Source organism: Amblyomma maculatum, chromosome 4, assembly GCF_055883805.1.
Source record: "Amblyomma maculatum isolate TAMU_Amacu chromosome 4, ASM5588380v1, whole genome shotgun sequence".
Taxonomy (NCBI): Eukaryota; Metazoa; Arthropoda; class Arachnida; order Ixodida; family Ixodidae; genus Amblyomma; species Amblyomma maculatum.
Genome location: NC_139347.1, coordinates 59,246,075 through 59,260,502, shown reverse-complemented (window position 1 = coordinate 59,260,502; position 14,428 = coordinate 59,246,075). Strand labels below are relative to the sequence as shown.

General features: G+C 44.8%; 1 protein-coding gene across 1 annotated transcript in view; it reads right to left on the bottom strand.

The window, feature by feature from the left end:
- Positions 1–14,428, bottom strand: part of LOC146191171 (tudor domain-containing protein 3-like) — a 151,488-nt gene that overhangs the window by 107,770 nt on the left and 29,290 nt on the right. The gene's annotated exons all lie outside the window — the stretch shown is intronic.

Below are 14,428 nucleotides of genomic sequence, written 5' to 3'. Positions count from 1 at the left end.
CGGCTCGCACGCAGTGCAGTTCGCCCAACTGCACTGCGTGCAAGCCGCGACTGGCTGACATTAAGATTCTGGGCAGAGGCCGTGATAAGACAGCGCATGAGCTTTTGGAGGCATTCCATATCGGGAAAAGGGGAGATAGGTGTGTCAGCGATACGTCGGTGCGGCTCTGGAAGGCAGAGATCAGTTTTCTTGATCGGGTTTTGTGATTTTCCTTGATCATGTTTTGTTATATTCCTTATATTTTTTCTCTGTCTTTATGTGATTGTTATGTACTGCGCATGACCCCTTTTCAGCATATATTTGCTGTTATTGCTGCAAATAAACCAGATGTGAGTTAGCGCGTGTCCTGTGTCTTCTTCTCTTGTGTGTGTCTTCCCGTGCGCTTTATCTTCAGTCAAGTTACAATGCACCATCTAGCCCAACATCAAGTTTTGTTAAACTATCTTCTAAGCAAGTTGCGCTCTTTTCCACCGCGAGAGGCGTGCAGGAACTACCCAACCCTAGCCGCACGCTTATATGGCGGCGGCCAGTGTGCACCTGCTTTTGCTCCTTTAAGCGCTCGTTCACGAGGTTCATAGTGCCGAAATAAAAAAGAATTCCAGATAGTTCCTTTACTTGTCAAATTTCAAACTAAGCTACTATATTTTTTTCGCACAACTGTATGTTACACAAGTTTACGAGCATGAACTAACTAGCCCTGCAACGCAATTTACTGCTTCCCACAAGTGCCGCAGTTTCAAGCGCCTTCACGTGTTTCCAGGCAAGTCAGGCTGGTCATTGACCCACTGCTAGTAAGAATACCAATGTCGCACTTTAGTGAATGCATAAAGCATGTGTAGGCTTGCGGCAACACCCTTGGCCAACCTCAATTCTTTTTTCAGTTCGATGCGCACCAAAAGCACCATCCCAGAGCAAACGCACCAAAGCGCTTCACACGCTAGCGGCCGTTCTGCCTGCGGAGGACGAGTAGGGTCACAGTGCCCAGATTTCGCAGCGGCGATAGAAAGGGAACACTCGCTGTGTATAGGCTGTACGCCACCAGTAGAGTCCGGCCATGGTTCATGTTTTTGCAAGGCCGCGAGGCTTCAATTGGGGGGTGCAAGAGTCCCGAGTATGCTCAACTCTCATCTCATCTTTCTATTTGAAGGAGCTCCCAACCCTCACCTGCTACCACTCGCCAAAGGCGCATGATTGTGATCTTTCAAGGCTACAAGGTTTCAAACGGTCAACGCCTTTACTGCCGGACAATTGTTTTCAACATGGAAGTATCAACGCTCTTTAACCATGAATGAGCAATCATGCAAAACATGGAAGTGCTAACACTAGCGCTACGGTGCAACTCTGTAACTTATGCAGTTTTTTCATTAAAAATTTCACTAAACAATTTCTGATTTGTAGCAGCGTATAGTAGCCAGTTGAATGCAATAGCAACAGGATGATGCATGCAGCGCAGTATTCTTACCCAAGAGTTAATGGCTTCACACTACTCCACTGCATAACTACACACTGTATAGTTAAGCTCTAGAATATAGGACCAATTAATAATAATGACTACATTGCCCAGGTATGCCCAATACATAGCCTAAACACACACATATGGCCATTTCTTACCTTTCAGAAACTTCTGTACTAAGAACTGTTGGCACAGCAATCCGACTTTGGCTGTTATTTTGCTTAACAATACAGTAGAACCCTGCTATAGTAAACTCTGATATAGTAAAAACTCGGATATAGTAAAGTGAAACTGAAGTCCCAGTTCATCTTCCATAGACAACTGTACATTTTCCCCCCTTTATAGTAAAGACATTTTTGGTAAAAGTGCACCTGGCTGCGGCGACCACTCTCAGGATTTGACATCGCCGCCAACGCACTATCTCAATCGCGAGGCAAAGATTGTTTGTATGTGGAAACAGAAAAATAACACTGGGTGTTCTTTTAAGTGGCTTTACCACCATGCTTAGCAGCATTCAGGGGAAGCCTACTTTACGGAAGCCTTGCAACCGTGAGGGAAAGCACGCAGGGCGCAGCGGGGAAAAAAAAAAAAAAAAGAGTAAAGCTGTCTACAAACATGAAAAGGAGGCGGTGCAGTCAGTTCAGAAAGTAAAGGATAGTAAAAGTGCAGCAATAGAAAGGGAAGGAGAGGAATTGGGCGAACATCCACAGCACAGGGCAGCACAAAGCATGAGGCAGCGGAGGCAAGAAATTTCGGTACAGCATGTGCGGTCTTGCAGCACTTGACTGCCACGCGTATTTATAATTTATTGCCTTCTAAAGGACAGAAACCACAAAAAGTGACACCGTGTGTTTATGCAAGACTTCGGTTTTCACATTAAATTATACTTGGTTGTATTTGTAAGCTATGCTGTCCGTATGCTTAAAAAGTAGTTCCACAAGATGTAAAAAATTTTTATAACTGAAAAAAATTGCATGAAGAGATAAGAGAGAGATGAAAGGTATTTCAGAATGTTTTTTTTCGTTAAGTAACAAGATGCGTTCAGTAAGTGCCATTTAACTACCAGACAGCATCTTCAGAACCAAGTCATCACACAACTGATATAATAAAGGCCCTGATATAGTAAAGAGTTTTGCTGGTCCTAGCGACTTTACTATAAAGGGGTTCTACTGTATATGCTTAGCATTTACTCCTTACATGCCACTTGTAGGGTGCAAGAACCACGTCCCGTTTTCTTCGTTATTTGATTTTCAATCTGCTCATAGCATTGTTAGCATGCGAAAGATGTAAAGGCCAACCAAGTGCTACAGTGCACTGCTCCATGGGCAGAACGAACAGCGTGCCCTCTGAAATGGACCCACATGCTGCAGAGTGCTGTCTTTCACTGCATTTTTACCATAATGTGCTGACGATATCCTCACATATACGTTCTCCTTTCCTTTTTAGCAAACATGCAAGCCCACGACAGCATATTGTTTCTATGTTTAGCAGAGCAGCATAGAAAACTGATAAGGATTTGGAAGAACACATGAGCCCCAACTCAAGTCTCCTTTTCTCTTCCCCAACCCAGTCTAATCGGCAAACCCACAAAATGATAATTATAACTCAATGAAGGCTGTAATTGGGTTCAGTTTAAGTCACATAAAGAAAAAGCAAGGGTGGCTCAGATGACTTTCGAGATACCAAAGGTAACTGCCATGTCATATTTATAATTCCAGTGCTCAAGTAATGTTGCAAATTTATCACCACAGCTATGCCATAAAAATGGGCATTCAACACCCTCAAAAACTTAAAGAGCTAGTTCATGCCCAAACAGAAGACAAGAGCATTAAAGATAACACTCCTTAACCAGCTATTCGAAAGCTAATTATTTTATATACGTCGCCGTCGCCATGAATTTGTCTATACAGTAAAACCCCACTACAGTAAACCTGGATATAGTAAAAATTAGATGTATTAAAGTGAAACAACTTCCAGTTTGTCTTCCATAGATAGATGTACATAATTTTTTTTCTTTTGCCTACAGTAAAGGCATTATTTAATATAAACTGGTAATAGTAAAGCGTGTCTGGCCACGGTAATATACTTCCCACGAAATGACGTCATGGCATGCATGCAGACTAGAATCGAAAAGAAAATTTGTCTTTTTCGCAAGAAAATAACAATAAAACCCAGCATTTTTTTTTTTTTTTTTAGATGACTTTACCACAAGGCTAACCAGCTTTACGAAGGAGCCAGCTTCACGAGCACCTTAAAACTGAGGCAAAGCATGCGGTGCGTAGCGGAAAAAAAAATGTAAAGATGGCTACGAACGTGGAAAGAAGGTGGTGCAAGCTGTTGAGAACGTAAAAAAGAGTAAAGGTACAGCGAGAAGTAGAGATTGGAAGAAATGGCCTAAAGTTACAGCCCATGGTAGCCCGAAGCGCAAGGCAGCAGTGGCAAAAAGTGGAGGCGCAGCATGTGCAGTTTTGCCACACGTGACTATGTTGCACACATTTCTCAACAACTGCCTCTTAAATGACTGAAGTAGTGGAAGACGATGCCATGTTAATGCAGAGTTTCAGTCTTCATATGAAATCAAACTCTCATTGTATCCATAGCCACATTGTATGTATGCTGCTAAAGCGGTGCTTCCACTAGATGTGTACATAAAATCTGACTACTGAAAATAAAATTCCACATAAAGGAATGATAAGAGTAGGAAGGAAGGCATTACGCAGCGTTTCTTTTATAAACCAACAACATGTAATTAGTAAGTAGCTATTTAAAATATAGTAAAGATTTTTGCTGGTCTGAGTAGCTTTACTACAGAGGGATTTTACTGTAAGCTGACTGCTCTTAATAAAATACGGCTCAAGGAAACTGAATTCCTTCCCATACCGGGCCACAAACTGCCTTTTCTCACTATGTTTATGTGCACGAGGAAGTGATGTTGCTTCTTACGTTAAAGATGATATAAACGTTTATCAACTGCTACTCTTAGCTGCTATTGAGGCACTTTTAATAAAAAATAATACTATTGCTGTAATTTACTGCCCTCCTAGTTCTGCAGTTTCACTTTTTCAGAAAAAATCCAAATCTGTTATAGCAAACTTGGTAGACAAAAAGTAACTGCATTATAAATGTCAGCAGTTTTAATACAATCATCTCTGGCAAAGCTAACAGTATATTGTTCACTTTTAGAGTCGTAAAACCTATGTATTGTCACGTAGCTCATGGTCCAAGTACAATAAATGATCAGGCGCTGAGCAACATAAGAGTGATATTTGAGCCAGAACTTATTCAGATCTGATAGCAGGTCACATACCCATAATTGTTGTTGCTAAAATGCACAAGACGACTGCTGCTAGAAATAATTACCATTAATCACACGAGAAGATGAATTACAAACTGCTCTGTGAAATCCTTAACAAGTTCACTGCATAGCACCTTATCCTAGTTTTGATCTCTGTGCGTCGTGGCCCACCAGTGGGTCGCCTGATGCGTCCCTCGGGTGCGGCGTGACACACCAGTGGGGCCACTTCTGAACCTATTTTTTCGACCTGCTGAAAAATGGCTCTACTGGCATTTTTGGTGATCTGTAGCTTGTGCGGACAACTGGAAACATGTATGCTAGAGCAGAAAGTAATCGCGTGGTTCACTTGGCCCATGCATTTCCAGAAAGTTGCTTCACCTGGGGCCATATATTATAAGAATCTGTTGTCCATTTTCCGCTCTGTTTCGCGTGACGTAGGAGTGACGGATTCATCAGAAGAAAGCAGCAGTCGACCAATCACAGAAATGAAAGGTGGCGGATACTCGTGTTAATGACAGCCTTTGCCATTCGTCGCGTGCTCCGGTTCAATATTGGCTGCAAGGTGCATCTAATAGTGAGGTCCGGTCGCCAATGAGATAATGTCAGGTCGCTTATTACGGACGTTTGAACGGCACGGCTACGTCATCGAACAATAATGACTTGACGTAGAGGGCCAAATCGATCAGAAAAACAAAATGGATAATAGATCCCTGTAGCATACGGCATCTGGAGAATTTATTGAGTCATTTATTACCACGACTGCTCGCTTCATCCCCAGTGAACACGACTGAAGCATGTTCTCAAAGATGTCCTTGAAAAACGGCACCCTTTCTGTCCACAAAATTTCTGCTTCACGTAACTAGACGGCGGCCAAGAGTTTCGGTCGTTCTGGTTCGAGGCACTTGTTGCTCTCGCGCCCTCCATTCTCCTTTTTTTTTTCACAAGTTTCCACAATAAAGAGTTTGCATTTTGAAGCCATCGCCTGCTACGTTTACTACCCACCGAACAGCTCCCCTTTGTGGGGCAATGCCACGTGACCCTGCGTTTCAGCATTCACTAAGCACCAAGACTCAAGAACAAGACCTCAAACGACATTTTATTGAAGTACTTCCAGAATAATTTTCCGAAGAAAAAATAAAACAGGTCAAATCACAGCATTTGCAACTAAACATCTTACGTGCCACCAGCTCACAATGTTTAAAACGTAGTCTATGTTCAGGAGTTCTACTCGTGCAGAAGACTGAAACTTGGCAAACACATAAATGGCTCTCCCGTGCAATTTGCACAAAATGTAACAACTTTCTTCGCCATTACCCTTGCCTGCTCTGGGCTTCTGCGAGCTGTCAGCGATGCGTAGCATCCAGTACATCTCCTTCGGACACACCGTGCAGGTCCATCGGCCTTTTCCAGCGTACGGGTGCGCTTTGTTCCACGTGTCCTTTCGGTCTTAATCTGAGCTGTGGCGAAGAGTGCGCGTGCCAACTCCTCGCGGAATTCGACGATTGGCAACATCTTACCGTTCACCATTGAATGGGCAACCCATGCGTCCACAACTGCAGTTCCAACGATGAGCTCCACTTTCCTATACCACTTGAGCCCTTTCCGTAGGCAGGAGTAGTAGGACGTCATTTGGTCACCGCATTGTACTCGAGGACTGTGCACGGTTTCATGATCGGCTCACCCTTTCTCGTTTTTTTTTTTTCTGGTATCAACAAGGCTCGTGTCATGCTCAGCAACCGTTGTCGTCATGAGAACGGGCCGTTTATCCAACCACTTCAGCACCTTTATGCCATTGTGGGATTCAAGACCAACGACTTCCCTTTTTTTTACTGTAGCTTGAGTAACTTCTTTCGGAAGCCCCTTTCGGTTCGATCGGAGAGTGCCACATAAGAAATGTATCGTCTTTCAACAGGCGTGACGCAAACGGCACGCTCGCGTAGAAGTTGTCGACGAAAAATGTGCAACCACAGCCAGTGAAGCCAGTCATCAAATTTACTACTACTTCTTTGGCATGCCCCATGCCCGCTATGGCGCCAGATTTTCTTGCATATATTTGCACTTTCAATGTATAGCCCTCCTTCATGCAGGCCTTGTAAAGCTTGACTCCATACTTGTGGGCTTTACCAGGGATGTATTGCCTAAGGCGATGCGCCCACGCCACAGAATCATCGTTTCGTCAGTGACCTGGCTCCAAAACTGAGCAGCAATTGCGATTCATTTTTTCCATCAAGGGTCGAATACGATAAAGACGATCCTGCTGTGCACTCGGTTCCTCGTTATCTGCGAAATGCCAGAACCTTAGCAGCAGCAGAAATCAGTCCCGGGCCATGTTCTAGCGAATACAGTTTACGCCGTACAGTTCGCTTCTTGCCCAGTAGTGCTGCAGACTAGGAAGCCTTACTAGACCCATGCAGATCAGTACACCAACAAACACTTTCATTTCTTGCACGTTTGTCTCAGTACATTTCTTCACGCACAATTTCTCTTGTAGGACGTTCGAGTCTATGTACTGCTTCCCATACCTGTTTGTCTCATGAACCATCATGTCCCAAATGTCATCAGTTATGGGAGTTAATCTCGCAAGAATGCGCCACGGGGGGCTAGACGCTACAGTCTCCTTATAGCCCCGATGTGCAGCCCTAAACGACAGAGCTGTGACCCCCAACCCGCAGTGCGAGAAATCGCTACTGCGGCGGGTTCGAGCCAGAGGGGACAGACACCGAGTTACGTACTCGAACAGTTTATTGTGCTCGAGTAACGGCAAGGAAAATACGCTCAAGAACAACCGCCGTGTAGCGAGCGAACACCGCGTACGGGGGTGAAATAGAACCACCTAAGGGAGAAGCACGCACGAGGAGTGAGAGGTAGTCTGCTCACCTGCGTGCGGCTTCGTGCTCACAGCCTGCGGCAGTCAGTGCGCACTGGACCGGGAGCAGAGGGTGAAGGCGGCGGTCTCCCGACGGGAATGCTGATCCGTGCGCGTGCACGCCCAACCGTCAAAAGACACCGAGAAAGCTGCGACAGACGCGCATCTCACCTCGGCTCGGGGAGAGGAGGTTTTCCGGGTATGCCGGTAAGAAAGAAGGAAACCCGTGCGGTGTCGCCGCGGGAGCCTGGGAGGATGGGAGGGTGGCCAGTGTACCCTCTCCTCGCGGTCCTCCCCAAGAGCGCACGTAATCACGCGTGTTAACTAGGCGCGGCCCTTTATAATGGGGGCAGGTGGGGGTTCATTCTCGAAAGAATGCGCCACAGGGGGGCTAGACGCTACAGTCGCTTTCTAGCCCCGACGTGCCAGCCCTAGCAGACAGAGCTGTGACCCCCAACCCGCAGTGCGAGAAATCGCCACTGCGGCGGGTTCGGGCCAGAGGGGACAAACACCGAGTTACGTACTCGAACAGAGTTTGTTGTGCTCGAGTACACGGCAAGGGAATAGCAATCAAGAACAACCACCGTGTAGCGAGCGAACGCCGCGTACGGGGGTGAAATAAAAACCACCTAATGGGGAAGCGCGCCAAGGAGGTGAGAGGAAGAGTCTTCTCACCTGACACGGCTTCTCGCTCACATCCTGTTGCGGTAAGTGCCTACGGTTAGTGGGCGATTCTCGGTGACGGCAGTGGTATCCTCGGCGGAAATCATGAACCGCGCACATGCGCGCCCATTCGCCGAAGAACCCCGAGCGAGTTGCTACAGTCGCGCTTCTCGACACGGAACGGGAGAGGAGGTCTCCCGGTTACACCGGCAGGAAAGAAGGAAGCCCGCGGCAGCGTCGCCGCAGGCCCGGGAAGTGGGGGGGGGGGGGGGGGCAGCATGCCCTCTCCTCCGCCAACCTCTCTGCCAGCGCACGTAATCACGCGTGTTAATTACGCGCCGGCGTTATCATGGAGGAAGGGGATTGTGAATCCCCACACAGTCAAAAAGAAGAAAACAAGCTAAGTGCATCGTTGCTAGTCGGGAGGCTGATTAGCACAATAGGGCTCGAATACGACATTGCTCTAACTCTAGTTCGGCAGGTAATGCAGCCTGAACATCACTATTTTCCGAATCCTGATACTGCTTCACCGCAAACGTTTCATTCACCATCCCACCGTTCAGAAGACCTTTCCAATAACTTTTCGAGGCTGCCATCGTCGCTGCTTGAACACTCAATGTTCGCTGGAACAGAAGTCTTGCCACACAAAGTGAATGGCAACGTATTTGGGCTTCCGTGTTTTGCGGCGGATCCGCTTCCACCGCAGGGTCTTTTCTTCTGGTTTTCTGCACCTCCGTCGAATTTTTGATGGTCCATCACGATTTTTGAATGCTCGTAAAAAATGGAAAGCACAAGGATGAGGACCACAAGGCTCGGCACTAAGAGTGAGCCATGTTATTGCGAATAGGACCGACTAATTCTTCAGCTGAGCTCTTGCACACATTGTGAGCGCTTTTCAAAAGTATGTTGCACATGTGGAAAGTGCCCGAACAAAAGGCTGGAACGGGTAGCTGGAACATTTTCTGCGCCATTTCTTGATAGCCGTCAGCTTTATCATCAGATGCATTGCAAGCGCCAATGTCAATAAATATAAGCGCGCTTTATATCTCTACCGCCGTCTGTGATATGATAGTAGAAACGCATTTTCATGCATTTGTGGAAGCATATCGTCGCCGCACTGCAAGAAACGCCTTGTTGTTTGCGCCTGCACGTCTGGACTGCGTTGCGTGACCCACCGGTGGGCCACGACGCAGTGAACGTGTTAAGCAAAGACTATCCTTACATTTACAATAGCAACACAAAGAACACAAGGATTTCATTAAAACGCTCCCAAATGCAGTATCCCAATGTCATGCACAGTTGAATACTAATAGATATGATAGCCCTGTTTACCAATGGATGACTGAAGAAATATCAGCCCCGGAAATGAAAACAGATCAAAACAAACAATTGTTATTTAAGCGTCGATATTCAAGATGACTTTCAGTATCTCTAACACAGAGAAAGAAACAACTGACCTCTCATTCAAAATGCTCATGGAAAAGCAAAAAACTGTGGAACAATGTAGCAGATGCTATAGTGCTTCGTTCTGGACAGCGTATATTAGCTGATTTAATTTATCAGGAAAAAGCAGATGACATCAACAAATACTTTACTGATATTGGACCGCAGCTCGCAGTGCGACTACATCAATTCCCTGGGCGTATGCAATCAGTTTTGCTTTCAAAAACATTACAATAGAAGAAATAAGTAACCATCAAAAAATTAAAAACAACCAAGGCAAGCAGCCCTGATAAATCTTTAGAAAACTAATTAAAGATAACACTGACCTATTAAGACATCACCTCCGTCGTCTATACAATCATTCTTTGAATAGTTAAAATGTAACTCTATGAACTGAATTGAGTCAAAGTAGTACAGTCGAACCCGGTTATATCGAACCCGGATATATCGAATTTTGGTTATATCGAACTCACGAAATATCTCCTTGAAAATCCCATGTAAAAGTATAGGAAAGCCGCGTCATATATCGAACTCAATTTCACCGGCTGTTCGGCAACGGCTGGTCTGGGCAGCAAGCGGCCATTCCCCAAAGGCACGCGCATCTGCAGTTATCATTTCTCGCGCACGAGCTCATGACGTTTGCAAGCCATGTGCGTGGGTGTGCCCATTCTTTTGTTGAGCTATCTCTCTTCTTCAGCACGCGCTAGCTACGCATGCGCCAAGCCAGCTCGGCCCGTTTTCAGACAGACATGGACGCTTTCTCCAGCATGTGTTGCGAACCCTCTGCGCGCGGCGGCTGACGTGGCTATGGCGCCTGCGGACGTTAAGAAGCGGCAGATCTCCTTTTTTTTTTTTTTGTGAGAGTCATCCATTCCTATTGTTGTTCTGCACGTGCGGCGTAGCGTAAGATATGTCGGCTGCAGACGTTAAGAAGCGGCAGTTTTTTTTTTGCGGGAGTCGTTTATCTTTGCATGTATGAATCAACGAAAGCATGCGGTCAGCTGCGATCATGACACCCGCCCTAGGCGCGGCGTGATAAATCGAACCAGGCTTGTGCAATTAAGCAATCACGGGCACTCTGCCAAGTTCGCTCCCTGCCACCGCAGGAACTATCAAAAGATAACCATGCCGTGACGTTATCGTTGGGCAGCATCTTGGCACGCTGCCAAAAAATGAGCTGTGGATGAGACGACCGAAACGGAGTGGCGCGCGCCATCGACATGCAAGCGGAAATGCTCGCAATTTCTGCCGCGGCGACTCAGAAACCTTGTTTTGAGCTGCCGCGGTGGTTCAAGCGGCGAGAGGGACGCAGTTCCAACAAGTTGGAATTTTTTTTCTCGGTCGCTGCCGCTCGTCGCTGAGATCGCTCAATCGCTGGCATGTGAGCGAGCTGGCCTTAACGCTTTTTTTTTTTTTTTTCAAATTCCCGGGTGCAAAAGTGGAGGGTGGGCTCATTATGCGAGTGGGTTGATTACGCGACAAACACGGTATCGTTTTTTCGCATCGTAAGTGCCGTCACAGGCTGATTTCTGTATATCGAATTATCGATATATCGAACTATTTCGCGATCCCCTTCGAGTTCGATATATCCGGGTTAGACTGTACAAGCATTCATCATTCATCATCCTCAGCCTGACTATACCCACTGCAGGGCGAAGGCCTCTCCCATATTTCTCCAATTAACCCGGCTCTGTGCTAGTTGCATTCACTTGACCCCTGCGAACTTCTTAACCTCGTCCGCCCACCTAACTTTCTGCCGCCCCCTGCTACGCTCTCCTTCCCTTGGAACTGGATTCCCAGTACAAGCATATAAAGATGAAAATCATTCTAAGCCAATAAGTTACGGGCCAAAATAAATTCTTAGTGTCATGAATACAATTATCGAAAGGTACTTTGCATTCATATCAGTAAATTTCTAACCAAGTACAATATCTTCAGCCGTCATAGATTAAGACCTCGTAAATATGCTATCTCTGGGGCTCTTACACACAAACGCTCGATAGAGCTGTCCACCAAAGCAAGATCGCTGTTGCTCTGGACATCAAAAAGGTATTTGACGCCATTAACCGCGAGATATCAACGAATAATCTTATCAATTATGGTTTCAGAGTGAAAATATCCACTCAACTCAGAAGTAACATTCTCAAACAGCCATTGCTTGAGAGTTCCATATTAAAACAGCCCCAAAAAGACTAAGAAGGAACAAGCATAACAACAAGAGCGCATTTAATATGCGCATTTAATTTGCAACTTGCCTATCTTTGTGTTCTTTTGAGAGTTCCATTTCGACTTATCAAACGAAGTAGCTCCTGTTCCATAGGGTTCAGTTCTCACTTTCAATTAATGATTTCCTTGAAGTTCTGAAGCATTCTCAATCATTATTGTACGCCCCTGGCGTAGTCTAGTCTATGTAGACAAAAGTTACATGGAATACAAGGTAATATAAATAACAAACTTCTTCGCATAGTTTATGGCCAACCAGCTCACGCTCAACAAAAAAAAAAAAAAGAACAAGTATACAGTTTTTCATTCGCAGAAAAAAACAGCTTAATGATGAGGAATTAGATACCTCACTACATAGCACACAGCTACAAATTGTCTTGAATATTTAGGCCTCGCCTTTTATTCAAATATGCAAAAAAACCCCTAACGTGCAACTTCGCTAGAAGCTTACATATGATTGTTTAGTGTGTTAACCACCCCCGCTTTCGCCATCAGCATGCACCAATGCTTTGGCACACGCGAAGACAATGTTGGCTCCTCTCTTTGTGCTGGCTATGTCCGACACTCCACTGAAAGATCCACCTGAGCAGCTCAATCCTTCACAGTACCCAGATTAAACGCATTCTTACCACTGCTGCATTATACTAAGCTCTTCTGGGACTACCCCATAGACCACGGAGTGCATATGATCCTGTTTTTGACGTGCTATTGAACACAAATATCCGGGCGTTGAACCATGTAGACTCCATCTAGGCAGATAATATGACAACTGTAGCTCTAGTTTCAGTGTGATCGACTTTTTTTTTTTGCACAGGTGGCAACAGAAGAAATAATTATTCGAAGCAGATTAATCTAAAATGCCAAAAAAATAATGTTGAGCTCGTGCACGATACGAATTCGGCACCACTCGCATTATTCCCCTGCTTCTGATGCGAATGTGTTTGATGACAGCAGTAGCGAAGAGTCCGAAGATGACCAAGATCTCCGACTTAGCTTGGATGACGAACCAAGCAAATAACAACTTAGAACTTCAACTACTGTACCGAGAAGAGCATACTTTAAATTTCAACTCACTCCTGAGCAGTTAAACCCACTCACTCTGTGTATACCTACTGCCTTATTTCCATTCGCTAGTGTTTCAGCAACAAGAAAAGCTTCCAGCACATGAGGTAGCTCCTCCTGAACTTTTAATTTAGAGTATAAAACTCTTTCAGCCATGTCGAGTTGGGTTTGAGCACCTAGATTTCAGAGCACAGCTCTAAGAACCGATTTCCAGTTTTTGACAGCAAACTAGACTATACCCCACCCCCCTATGCGAAGCACGGCAGCCATAAAAAATGTAACAAATGTTTTTAGCAATTTAGTAGGGGCGTGCCAATATTAATATTTTCAAAAACGAATCGAATATGAATATGGGGAAAAAATGCCTTCAAATATCTAATATCTGATCAGTACAAAAATTAGCAGAAAACTCGTTCATTTCAAAATTCACGTGGCATTTGGAAATAAAACCAAACTAAAATTGCATAGAAGTGTACATGCTACTAAAAAAATCCAGTATAAATTTTACACAGGATTCCGTATTCCAGTCTTTTTTTTTACCGGAAGGACCTGCATGAATGAGGTGGCGCTCTCATACAGCTGCTGATTGTAGTAATTTGGCCTTCAAAGAACGAAAAAAAAATTCCGCATTAAGCGAAAGCTCGAATTATCAAATGCAAGCCCAATAAAACTGCCAAAAACTGTTTGCATCACAGTAATTTTAAACAATAAATATCTACACTATGGCTGTTTACGTATGATATGAAACCAAAGTGATTATGACGTTGTTTCCCGGTTTCGTCAAATGCTTCACTTTCCGCACACTGTTGGGAAGGCCCTCTCCACAACAGTGAAGGTCGCTCATCAAAAAACGGCCTCGTCGCGTTATAAGGACGCTTCACTGCACAATCCACATGGTCAGGCATTGCGATAAAATGCGCAGTGCAACGAAACTGCTGTGAATTAAAAATTTTTGGTGTATTCGGTAATTTTCGAATATTTTGAAAATTTCGAATACCAGTTCTTATAATATGCATAGTATACAAACTGAATAACGAACATATTCGATTCGTTTCCGAAATTTCGAATATTTACATACCCCTACAATTTGGCAATGTCGGTATGAGAATGAACCTCAGGACATAACAGATTTGCTAGTTCCTTGGTATTTTGCGCTAAATGAGATTAACAAAATTTTCCACTGAAGAAAGTGAGGGGCCTTAGCTGCATTTAACGGTAACGTCTTTCATACATATTCTGAACCACTTCTATTGCAACTGCGGTGTTCCTTTATCCTAGCTAGCAAATGCGGTAAACATTTGTTAAAACAGTGAGCGCAGCTTTAAGACAATTGCAAGGACCAATTTTATCATACAATGGAGACCACCTATATCGAACTGCTTTTAGCGCAGACGCGGTTATAACGCGGGTTTTTCTGACCACC